The sequence below is a fragment of the Marmota marmota genome, unplaced genomic scaffold (assembly GCF_001458135.2).
Source record: "Marmota marmota marmota unplaced genomic scaffold, marMar, whole genome shotgun sequence".
Classification (NCBI taxonomy): domain Eukaryota; kingdom Metazoa; phylum Chordata; class Mammalia; order Rodentia; family Sciuridae; genus Marmota; species Marmota marmota.
In genome coordinates, this window is record NW_026000185.1 from 27461765 (window position 1) to 27474648 (window position 12884).

General features: G+C 39.4%; 1 protein-coding gene across 1 annotated transcript in view; it reads left to right on the plus strand.

Moving 5' to 3' along the window:
* Positions 1–10630: 10630 nt before the first annotated feature.
* Baz1b (bromodomain adjacent to zinc finger domain 1B) overlaps positions 10631–12884 on the plus strand; it is a 70081-nt gene continuing 67827 nt past the window's right edge. Inside the window, exon 1 of the mRNA XM_048789940.1 lies at positions 10631–10747. The gene's annotated coding sequence lies outside the window, so the exon portion shown is untranslated. The remainder of the gene's footprint in view (positions 10748–12884) is intronic.

A 12884-nucleotide genomic window follows, 5' to 3' on the forward strand; every position in this document is an offset into this window, starting at 1 on the left:
CGGGACTGGCTTGGCTGCCTTTTTTTTTTTTTAATTTAAATGAAGTCGTCAGCTCAAGTTTTAGGAATCTTGCACCCGCGCAGGCCTCGTGATCCGGCTGGCGCCGGCCGAGTCCCCAGCCCTGCGGGGGGCGCCGGGGCTCGAGCGGACCTGGGGCCGGGCTGAGCTGACAGCACCACGGGCGCAGGACCCGGGTGCATTTCCAGACCTGCCGGGGAGGCGGGAGGAAAGCCGTTCCCGCAGCCCCGGCCCTCCCCTTCCCTCGGAAGACGGAGGTTGGGAATTCTCAAGATTTGAAATTGGTGTTTGCTTTTTTAATAAGATAAAAATGTGGAGACGTACTTAAAGGGTTTGCGTTGTGTTGGGAACACGAGGCTGCTGTTGTAGATGGGAAGCCATCTGCTCGTTTGTTCGGAGAGCTCTGCCGCGAGCCTGGGCTTTCAGACTTTTCATTTTACTTTAAAGGCTGTGCGATGCTGGGGATGGAACCCAGGGCCTCGCGCGCTGCCGAGCGCCACACCACTGAGCCAGCATCCCCAGCCCTGGTGGATGGCTTTTATTTTACTTTTTTTTTTTCTTAATATGGATGCTAGATCTATCATTTTAAAGTTTACATCTTAAAAGAAGATTTCTGAATCAAGCTTTCACGTATCCCTAGTTTTATCAGCCCTCGTCTTTTTTTTTTTTTTGGTACCAGAGATTGAACCCACAGATGTGTTTAACCACTAAGCCAACTCTCCAGCCCTTTTATATTTTTAATTTTGAGACAGGGTCTTGCTACATGGATTAGGGCCTTGTTAAATTGCTGAGAGTGGCTTTGAATTTGCAATCCTTCTGTCTCAGCCTCTTGAACCTTTGGGGTTACAGACCTGCGCTACCAGGCCTACTCTTTGGAAAGACTAGATTTCTTATTTTGTGTGTGGCAGCATTGGAGCAAGTGTCCAGGTGAGCCCCCCCTTTAATTTCTCCTTGATCTTTGCGTTAATGTACTTGGTAGGATAATCTCATTCTTGTTTGTGAGTGCATTTTGTGAATGTTGGGTGTTTACACACAAAGAGACTTGGAAAGTGAGTCTGGGCAATAAGAATTCTTTTGATGAAATATACGTATAATATTATGGAGCAGAAATTAATTTTGGAGATGGTGGAGCCTTGCCTGGTTTGCTAAGTGGGCCCAAAGAGTTGAGGATGACTTGTTAAAGGTCACACGCTCTGTAAATGATGTCAGGATTATAATCCAGTGTTCTTCCTGCCTAGTCCCTTCTAAGTATTTTGAGAGAAGGAGAAATGCCACTCCTTTTTATTTTTTTCCTCTTTCGGTGCTGGGAATTGAACTCACAGCCTCAGCTGTTTTCCCTACCATTGAGCTACAACCCTAGTCCTTTTTTCAATCCCCAGTGCCATCAGAAAAAAAGAGAGAGAAGAGGGAGAGAGAGACAGAGAGACATGCTTAGGGAGGAGTTAAATTCCAAGTCGAAGAGGTAGTGAGTTAGGTGAAAAGGGCCATGGATAGCTAAATTAGGACTGGCAACAAAGGCTTTTCATGTCACTCAATGAAATCATTGAAATATATACATGTATATATCTGTGAGTATGTGTATATGTAAATGAAAAAAGACTTTTTGATGATAATTAGAAACTGTAATGTGAAATATTATGTATTTTGTAAGCATTCTTCATTTTTTATTTCCCATACAAGCATTTAGAACTCTTTTAACAAAGGAGTTCTTTAAGAGCATTAGATTTAGGGGATAAATTGCTCTCTTGGGAATGTCTACAAGTGGAAACACTTTGAGGATGGGTTTTGAACAATTGTACTGTATGGTTGGCAGGTTGGCATATTTCTTTATTAGGCTATTAGTGGTTTCATAGAGGAGAACAAATACATGGTTGAGTAACAACTGCATTTGAACTGTTGTTATTCTTAATTTATATTTATGGTTATATTTTTAATAGTATTCAATATTTTAATTTTCTCTTAATACTCACTTTTTGCCGGGGGTGGGGGCATCAGGGATTCAACTCAGGGGCACTCGACCACTGAGCCACATCCCCTAGCCCTGTTTTTGTATTTTATTAGAGACCGGGTCTCACTGAGTTGCTTAGCGCCCGGCTAAATTGCTGAGGCTGGCTTTGAACTCTGGATCCTCTTGCCTCCCCCTCCTGAGCTGCTGGGATTATAGGCATGCACCACTGTGCTCAACCTTTAATACTCACCTTTTAATTGCATATGTACTCCAGAAAATTTATATGGTATTTTACTGACTTAAAGCTGTGAGTTAGTATGTTCTTGAAGGTACAGTGTACATCTTCACTAAAAAAAGTTGTAAATAATTTATATATGTAATGACTGGGTGTTATATTGATTATGTTGATTATATTATGGATTTGAATTTATGGTTTTACTTCCCAGGGTAGTACCACAGGCAAGACACTACATCTTAGTTGAATGTGAAATTTTTCGGAGCAGTTCTTGATGTGATTATTTGACAGTAGGCTGATGATACATTGACTGTAATGAAGCTAGATTTTAAGCAGGAACTGAAGCTACAAACAGCTTGCTCTAAATTAGTATTTTTGTTCTGGTGATTCAACTATCATGATTACTAAAGTTTAGAAAATTAATTTATGACCTTTGTGGCATTATTCATACAGTTAATTTGCCTCAAGACAAGAATGACTAGAGCATTTTATTTATTTATTTATTTACCAAAGAAGCTTTACCACTGAACTACAAGCCCCAACCCTTTCTGTTTTTTTGAGACAGGGCTAAGTTGCTTAGTGTCTTGCTAAATTGTTGAGGCCGGCCTGGAACTTGTAGTCCTCCCTCCCCAGTCTCTGAGTTGCAGGGATTACAGGCAAGCACCATGGCTTCAAGTACTTTATTGAAAGAAACAATTTTTACCAGGCTAAAGAGAACAAAGCAGCTGTATATTGTGGTGAGGAGGTAGCTGGCTCTTGAAGTCATAAAAAAGTAGATGCATAATGAGATGATCTATGATTTGAAAATATCTTATCATTTATAGCTTACACAACCTTTGGAGAATTGCTTTGACATTTTGTCTGCAATTATATGTGCAGGAGTTGCTGGAACATAAAAACCTCAATTGGCATTTGCTCTGAGTGGTTATTTGAGAATGAGTGACTTATTTTGGTAACCTAAAATCTGAAATAGGATTTAGAGGCAGCTGACTCAGTATCCTTCTAATGGGCTTTTTTTCTTGTCTTTTTTTTTTTCTTCTTTTTTGGCTCTACTGGGGATTGAACCCAGGGATGTGCTACCACTGAGCTATATTCCTACCTCTTTTGTTTTTATTTTGAGATAAGGTCTTGCTGAGTTGCCCGGCTGGCCTTCATTTTACATCCTCCTGCCCTAGTCTCCTGAGTAGCTGGGATTATAGGTATTGGTCACTGGCAAAACACCTTTTTTGTGTTCTAAGACCTAGATTGAAGCAGTCCCTGTGTGTGATATGCCTTTCTAGTAGTAAAGAGAAAGATCTGGAGGAAAACATAATGGCTTTTTAAGCCTCTTCCTGTAGGTGGCATATCTCACATCTGTTCACATCTATTGGTCAAAGCAAGTCCCAAGTGGGTGGGGATGTACATTCCTCTTCAAGAGGCATTGCAAGCCACAGGCAGTGGTTGGAGATGTAAAATCTTGTATAGGAAGGGGGTGAGTAGTTGGAATCAGTAATATAATGTATTATATTTGAAGGTTCAGGTGATGTTTCCTGTAGAAAGTTTTTTTGAAATCTAAAAGACAATTAGAATTTGGTTGGTTGAAGAATAGAGAATTATATATTTGTGGCAGAGAAGGTATGATGAGTTTATGAATGTGTAGTATGAATTTGAGGGTTCTTGGCTTTTTTTTTTTTTTTTTTGGTACCAGGGATCAAACCCAGGGGCACTTAACCACTGAAGCACATCCCTAGCTCTATTTTTTTTTTTTTTTCTTTAAATTTAGAGACAGGGTCTCACTGAGTTGCTTAGGGTATTACTAAGTTGCTGAGGTTTGCTTTGAACTTTCAGTCCACCTGCTTCAGCCTCCCTAGCCACTGGGATTATCTTCACTTTTTTTGAGATGGGGTCTCACTGTATTGCCCAGGCTGGCCTCAAACTTTTGAACCCAAATGTTCTCCCTGCCTCAGCTTTTCAAGTTTAAATTGTTTTTGCCTTGTTTTGTTTGATGATACTGGGTATTGAACCCAGGGTCTCACCCTAAGTGCTGATTGCTGAGCCACATCCCCAGCCCCTAAAGGTTCTGGATTTTAAGAATTTGAAAGAACTTTCATATACCTAGAGTGAAGAAGTTACTTAGTAGTGAGTCATGTGAATAGGGCTGTGTCTTGTAGGCTTTTCTGAGATGGGGTAAGGAATTTGAACTTGGCCTTCATTTTAGTGAAAATTTTGAATAAAAAAGAAGTAGGGAGATCACTGTGGCTGCAGTGTCAAGAAGGGATCTTCAGCTTGGAGACTAGCTGCAAATGACTAGACTAGTGAAATAATCTGGGCAATAGATGATGGTGGTCTGAGAAAAGTTACCAGCCCTTGAGGTGAAGTTCAAGAGATGGATTTGAGATAAATGAACCAGATTTGGCAGAATTGCGATTGATTGGGGATTAGTCAAGGACGGTGTTTTCATTTGGATTTTAGTGCCATTCCCCAAAATAAAGAATTCTAGAAGAACAAGTTTTTTTTTTTTTTTTTTTAACACAACATCTTTATTTTACTTTTTATGTGGTGCTGAGGATCGAACCCAGCGCCCCACGCATGCCAGGCAAGCTCATTACCGCTTGAGCCACATCCCCAGCCCAAGAACAAGTTTTTAATTTTATTTTGTTTGTGAGTGGAATGAGATAGTGGAATATTCAGTTTGGATGTCTTATTGAGTCACTTACGCATATCCAAGGAAGTAGCCACATTGCTATTGGCTATATGGGTCTAGAATTTAGAGGGAGGTGACTGAGTTAGTATGAGAAGTTATTAGCATATAGATAATAATTGAAGTTACAGGAATGGATGAAGTGACCCAGCAGGAGAATGCTATATAGATAGCATAGTTTTTTTATGGAAGGGGCTGTTGGAAAGGTGTATATGAGGATAGATGGTACTTTCATTGTTGGAAAAAACCATAATCAATAAATATTTAGTATTTAAACATATCTGTAAAGTATTCACTAGTTTTCTTTTAAAATTATTTTATAAATTACAGAAAATAAATCTTAACAAAATCTTATCATGATTTTTAATAAATTGGAAGCCAGAGAATTGCCTCCCTCAGGGAAGGAACATATTTGCATCTCAGGGGGCCTGAGGACAAACACCTTTTTTTTTTTTTTAATATTTTTTAGTTATAGATGGATGCAATATTTCAATTTTGTTTATTTATCTTTATGTGGTGCTAAGGATTGAACCCAGTGCCACAATCCCAGCCGGACCAAATACCTTTAAGTAAACAGGAGACATGAGTTTAAAAAACAAAAGATTGGGGCTGGGGATGTGGCTCAAGTGGTAGTGCACTCGCCTGGCCAGTGTGCGACCTGGGTTCGATCCTCAGCATCACATACATATAAAGATGTTGTGTCCCCTGAAAACTAATAAATAAATAAATAAATAAATATCAAAAAAAATTCTCTTTCTCTAAAACAATAAAAAAAAAAAACCAAAGATTGAGTAAGATAAGGGTTTAGGGTGAGAAATACAAAGGACCAGAGAAGATTACTACAAAAGAGGCTACTTAAAATGTTTGAAAATGTTATGACTAGGTGAGAAAGCAGGGTGGATTAGATAATGGTTTGGTTATTGGAGCAAAAGGACTGACTTGAGAAATCTGTTAGTGGTTGAAGTTAGGGACTGAAGAGATGAGGATGATTTCCTGATGCCTGAGTTGGACACTAGCATCTGTGAGATTGGGACTGTCTGTTAAGGAGCCAGTTTGGGAAGAAGGGAAAGTAGTAACAATGAGTCTAGTTTAGAAAATGTTGGACTGGAGAAATCACTGAGGCTTCTTAGTGATACCAGTCTTGTATACTGTGTTTACGTGAGTCTACTTTTAAGGAGAATGAACTGGGCATGTTATTCCTGCTTTTTAAAAAACTAATAATAAGAAATTGATTTTATCTATTTATTTAGTATTGGGCATTTCACCACTAAACTACACCCCCAGTCCTTTATTTTTAAAAAAAAATTTTAAAAAACTATATAGATTATTATTATTTTAAAATATTTATTTGTTTTTTAGGTGTAGATGGACACAGCACAATGCCTTTATTTTTATGTGCTGAGGATCTAACCCGGGTCCCACCCGTGTGAGGCGCGTGCTCTACCGCTGAGCCATAATCCCAGCTCTATAGTATTTTTTAACATGGTGCTGAGGATTGAACCCAGGGCCTCACACGTGTAAGGCAAGAGCTCTACAGCTGATCTACAACCCCAGCCCCCTTTAATTTTTTATTTAATTTTATTTTTTATTACTATATTTTCTACTGGGCATTGAACCCAGTAGAAAATATAGTAATAAAAACTAACCGCTGAGCAATACTCCCAGTCCCCTTTTTTTGGATACTGGGTATTGAACTGGGGCACTTGACCATGGAGTTACATCCCCAGCCCCCACCCCTCTTTTATTTTTCTTGCTTTTGTTGGCCTTTATTTAATTATAGAAGAAAGTAAATACCTTTTCCTTTTTGGGCCATTTGTGTTTCTTTCTCTGTTAAGTGTGTGTCACATTTACCTATCTTTTTTTTTTTTTTTTTGAGTTGTTAGTTGGATCACAATGCTTTATTTTTGTGTGGTGCTGAATATTGAACCCAGTGCCTCACACATTTGAGGGGGGGCACTCTACCAATGAGCTACAGCCCAGCCCACATTTACCTATCTTCTACATTTTCTTTTACATGGCCAGGGTATAAATCTTTGTAAACTTAGAAAAAACACCAATATTTGTAGTTTTATATACATATTTCAAATGAAATGCTCACTGTTTTCTAACATTGTTTATTGCTTGGAAAGACTCTTCATTATCAGAAAAGTTTAAACATTAATTTTGTAACTACCGCCTAGATGACATTTATTATATTGATTTTAAGAGGCTTTTTTTTTTTTTTTTTTTAGTTTTAAGAAATTTTCTAATTAGATAACACTCTCATGTACAAGTGATGATGTTGTCCTTTCTTCTTTTCTTCCAGTGTCTGTCTATGCCTCTTGATGTTAGTTTTCTGATTCTGTGTCAGAACATTGAGAGGTGGGACATAAAAGGAGGAAAGACTAACTTGGCTCAGAGGCTCAGAGGTTTCAGTCCGTGATCGACTGGCTCCACTGCCTTGGGGCCTGTGGCAAGAAAAAACATCCTGGTGAGGAACATGTGGTGGCAGAGTCGTGCTAGTCAGGAAGGACAGAGAGGGAGAGGAAGGGGCAGGGGTTCCAATTTCCCCTTTAAGGCACACCCCATGTGACCTCACTTGTGTCTACTTGGCCCAATGTCCTAAGCCTTCCACCAGTGGTCACTAGTGCCACAGGCTTGACTCAGTCTGGGGGGCACTGGCTTTGGGGGGGACATAGAAGGCACAAGCTTCGCAGACTTCTCTCTGTTGTTTAATTCAGATGGCCTTTATCTCCTGAACAGAACTGAATTATCTTGTTAACCCCTCGCCTGCATCTGAGCTGGGATGCTGACACTGCTTCCCCATTAGGTGGTTCTGTGTCCCAGCCCTATATTGTACTTCATTTAGACCACAGAGTCTCACTGAGTTGCTTAGCACCTCGCCATTCCTGAGGCTTGCTTACCCGCCCCAGTGCTTTTTATTTTTTTAAACTTTGAGACAATCTTGTTAAGTTCCTGAGACTGGCTTTGAACTTGCCATCCTTCTGGCTCAACCTCCTAGGCTGCTGGGGTTACAGGCTTGCACCACCGTGCCCAGCTTGTTACTCTATTTTTGTTACTATTATTTTTGTGGTACTGGATGTTTAATTCAGGGACACTCTATCACTGAGCTACTCCCCAGGCCCTGCCCCCTTTTTTGAGGCAGGGTCTCCCTAAGTTGTTTAGGCTGACCTTGATTTAGGATTTTCCTGCCTTGGACTCCCATGTAACTGGGATTTTTAGGAATGTGTTACCATGCCCATCCTAGTTTTATGAATTCTCAGTGATTGGGTTTCCATAGCATTTTATAAAAGTTGGACTCTTGTTTTTTACTGGTACTGTAATATGTTTAATCACTCCCATATTAGCACCATCCTTGGTGAGGAAATTGGGTTTATTACTTGGATTTTGGCAGATTCAGAGAAAGATCTTTAGTAAGTGAAGTGGTTGCTAGTTCAGATTACCTGTGAGTTTGTCCCTATCATTTGCCTTTTTTACTGATCACAACCTTGGAAAACTAAAAAAGTCTTTATACATTAAAAATGAATACTTGTAAGTTGGAAGACAATATTGATATTAATAGAAGGAGCTGTTCAAGTACTTTTATTTCAGCCACCATAAAAATGTGTCATTTGGAAAGTACAGGGATTGGCAGCTGACTCAGCAGCTAACTCTCTAGTTGTAGTGTTAGTTGATTTCTTGTGTGGCATCTGTTGCTGTGCATAAAGTAAATTCATTACTTGCCATTTGAATTTGAATGTGGATGAGTGATGGTGAATTCTGTCAGGATGGTATGGAAAGTTACAGTATATTTGGCACTTATGCCAATATCTCCCCCTCTCTCTCATGAAGAGACTGACAATTACTAAATAATCTGGTAAATGTACTATTATTGGAGACAACATGAAAATGGATATTATGTCAAAAGTTATTTTTAGGATTTTAATTTTCATAGTGCTGGTAATTGAACACAAGGCCTCATGCATGTGAGGCAAGTGCTGTACCAATGAGCTATATCCCAAGCCCCAGAATTTATTTTTTAATCCTAGGAAGCAGCAAGTGTTCCCAAGGTAGGCTGGAATGCAGTTTTTTTTTTTTTTTTTTTAATATATTGTTTTATTTGTAGGTAGACACAATACCTTTATTTTATTTATTTATGTGGTGCTGAGGTTTGAACCTAGTGCCTCACACGTGCTAGGCAAGTGCCTTACCACTGAACCACAGCCCTAGCCCTGGAATGCTATGTTAATATGCATTAGTATATGCATAAGAGTGTTATAAACTGCCTGTGAGAATGTGGTCATCTTGTTTTACTGTAGACTAATTATTTTTTATTTATTTTATTTTTTGATACTGGGAATTGAACCTAGGGGCACTTTACCACTGTGCTATATCCCCAGACCTTTTTATTTATTTTTGTTTTTTCGAGACAGGGTCTTGCTAAGTTGCCCAGCTGGACTCAAACTTGTGATCCTCCTGCCTTAGCCTCCTGAGTTGCTGGGATTACAGGCATGCCCTCCTGTGGACTGATTCTTAAACTTGCTACTCATCTGAGCTCTTTTTTTTTTTTTCTTTCTTTAAACTGGGATTGAGGGCTGGGGCCCTTTGCCACTGAGCATCCCTACTCCTTTTAATCAATTTTTTATTTTGAGAGAATCTTCTAAATCTTCTAGGCTGGCCTTGAGCTTATGATCCTTCTGCCTCCTGCCTTAACCTTTTGAGTTGCTGGAACAGGTGTTTTTCACTGTACCCTGGCACTGACCTCTTAAACTCTTAATCCCTATGCCTTGTTTTATTTTGGTTTTCCTTTTTATCCCCCCTTTTGAATTGGGGTTTGAACCCTGGGGCATTTTTACCACTGAGTCACATCCCCAGTCCTTTTTATGTTTTAATTAATTATTTTGGGGGTTAGCAAGGGTTGGACTCAGGGACACTTGACCATTGAGCCACACACCCAGCCATATTTTGTATTTTATTTACAGACCAGGTCTCACTGAATTGCTTAGCTTTGAACTCGAGATCCTCCATTAACACTTTTAGGTCCCATCAGTGCCCCCTGCTTAAAGCCATATTTTCAAAGTACTTACAAGGTAAAAGTATAGAGCAAAACACTCAAAGGCTTGGTAAAACCTAAATAATTTGGCTTTGAACTTGAGATCCTCCTCCTTCAGCCTCCAGAGCCTCCGGGATTATAGGCGTGCGCCACTGTGCCTGGCAGAGCAAAACATTTTCAAAATTCAAGGGTATAACTTACACGTACACACATTGGGAAGGGTCGGGTTAAGTGTGTAAAAACTGATTAGGTCATTTTTATTTTGAGACAGAGCCTCACTAACTTGCTGAGAGTGGCCTTGAATTTGGCTATCTTCCTGCCTCAACCTCTTGTCAACCTCCTGAATTGCTGGGATTATAGGTGTGTGTCACCACTCCCAGCTATTCCTTTTTCATATGCTATTTTTTCTTGGGAATTTTTAGTACTGTGTGAGCCTTGTAAAGTGAAATGAAATTTTGTTGAATTGAGGAAATGACATTTATACTAAAATACTAATATTTTATTTGTAAAATGTGATAAATCATTCTAATTGTACTTTAGTTCTGATCTTGCTTTGGACTTGCCACTTGAAAACCCTGGTTTCATTTCTGTCTTTTTTTCCTGCTATAAATTATAGAAATAGTATTGTAGATTTTTTTTCTATAAATAATTATTTTATGAGTATGGATTGGATGTCTCTGTTACTTGAATATTGTTTTCCTGAGCTGCTGCCAACAGAGAGTATGAAGCCCGCTTGGAAAGGTACAGTGAACGCATTTGGACGTGTAAGAGCACCGGAAGCAGTCAGCTAACACACAAGGAGGCCTGGGAAGAAGAACAGGAAGTTGCTGAACTGTAAGTAATAGAAGCCCTGCCTTCTGGCCCCATCTTCACCTTGTTAGGAAAGGATGGAATAGTAACTCTTAATGCAGTATTTGTTTTCAAATATATGAGGCATTAATTGGAGTATATATGATAGTGTACTGTATTAGTGTCAGGGGCCTTTATCTTCGTGGTATTTTGCTAGTAGCAAAGTGGGGACAATACATATTTATTTAGGTTTTACCAGGCCTTTGAGTGGTTTTGCTCTATACTTTTACCATGTAAATACTCTGGAAATATGGCTTTAAGCAGGGGGCACTCATGTGACCTAAAAGTGTAAATGGAAACAGCAAAAAGGCATAAAGTTTTCTTTGTTTTGTGGTCATTTGAAATTTCAGATGATATTTACAGCAGATGTCAAAAACAGATAACAGTTTGAGGACAGTTTAAGTAGAAAGGGTGAATTAGGTGTCTTAAAAAATTCATCTGTTCAAAATGCCTAGTTGTTTGAATGATCTCTCAAAGAAAATATGCAGAATTTGGGCTATAGGTTATACAAAGAGATAAGTAGAAACTAGGGATGATAAAATAGTGCTTTTGGGAATTGGGAATAGGTGCTTTTTCTGGATTTCTCCTTGACTTGTAGCAGACAAGCAGGAGAGCATAGGATTTAGTAATTGAATACTAGTGGGCTCTTTGTGATGGGCCTGGTGATGAGTGGCTCTATCACTGACTCATTGGTCAAGATGTCTAACCTGGTGCCTCTTCTTTGCTTATTGGCACATTCTCTCTGGGATTAGTGTTATTTGTATTGTGTGTGTGTGTGTGTGTGTGTGTGTATGTGTGTGTGACACACACCTTATTTAATGTGCTAGACCAGGGGTTGGCCAACATCTTATAAAGGGCCAGTTTGTAAATATTTTAAGCTTTGTGGACCATATGGTCTCTTGTCTCAACTAAACTCTGACATTGTTAAACAGCTGTAGATATTATATAAAGAAATGAGTAGCTGTGTTATAATAAAATTACTTACAAAAACTAGCTCTGCCAGGGCCCGGTGGCTCACTCAGTGCCTAGGGCAGCTGAGGCAGGAGGATTGGCCAGCCTCACCAATTTAGCAAGGCCCTAAGCAACTCATCGAGACCCTGCCTCAAAATATAAAAAGGAATGGGAATGTGGTTCTGTGGTTAAGCACCCCTGGGATTCAATCCTTGGTACTCAAACAAACAAACAAACCAAAAAAACTAGCAGGATGCTGGATTTGGCCCACTGACCTCTATAAAAGACTGTAATTTTTTCCCCCTGGTGCTGGTGATTGAACCAGGGCATGCTAGGCAAGTACTCTGCTGTTGATCTGCAGTATCAGCCTTAGCCTGTAAACATTTTTTTTTTTTTTTAATATTTATGTTTTAGTTATAGGTAGATACAATATCTTTATTTTGTTTTTATGTGGTGCTGAGGATTGAACCAAGTGTCTCCCTTATGCCAGGCAAGCACTCTATCACTGAGCCACAACCCCAGCCCTTGTTTTAAAATTTTGAAACAGGGTCCTGCTAAATTGCAGAGGCTGGCTTCGGAACTTGTGATCCTCCTGCCTCAGCATTGTGGGTCATTAGGTTTATATGTGTGTGCCACTGTGCCCAGCTAGCCTGTGAACTTCTTAAGGATAGAACTCATATTTGACTTATTCTTGAATTGGTTACAGTGCATAGCACAATCCTCTGCATTAAATAAGCAGATATTACTCACTTTTTTTTTGCAAATACAACACTACCTTCTCCAGATGACTTTTTGGGAAAATTGTGTGTAAATATTCTTTGTAAATAAAAGATACCACCATTAGCCTACAAAAAGATAAAAAAGAGTAATAAAGGAGGATGTTATGGTTGTAGGAAATGTGATTATGTACCTGAAAAACCCAGTGAATCTGTTTAGTAAAAAGCTATTCTGAGCCAGAACGGTGGTGCACACTTGTAATCCCATTGGCTTGGAAGGCTGGGACAGGAGGATTGGAGTTCAAAGCCAGCCTCAGCAAAAGCAAGGTACTAAGCAACTCAGTGAGACTCTGTTTCTAAATAAAATACAAAATAGGGCTGGGGCTGGGGCTCGGTAGTCAAGTGCCCCCAAGTTCAATCCCTGGTACCAAAAAAAAAAAAAAAAAAAAAAAAAA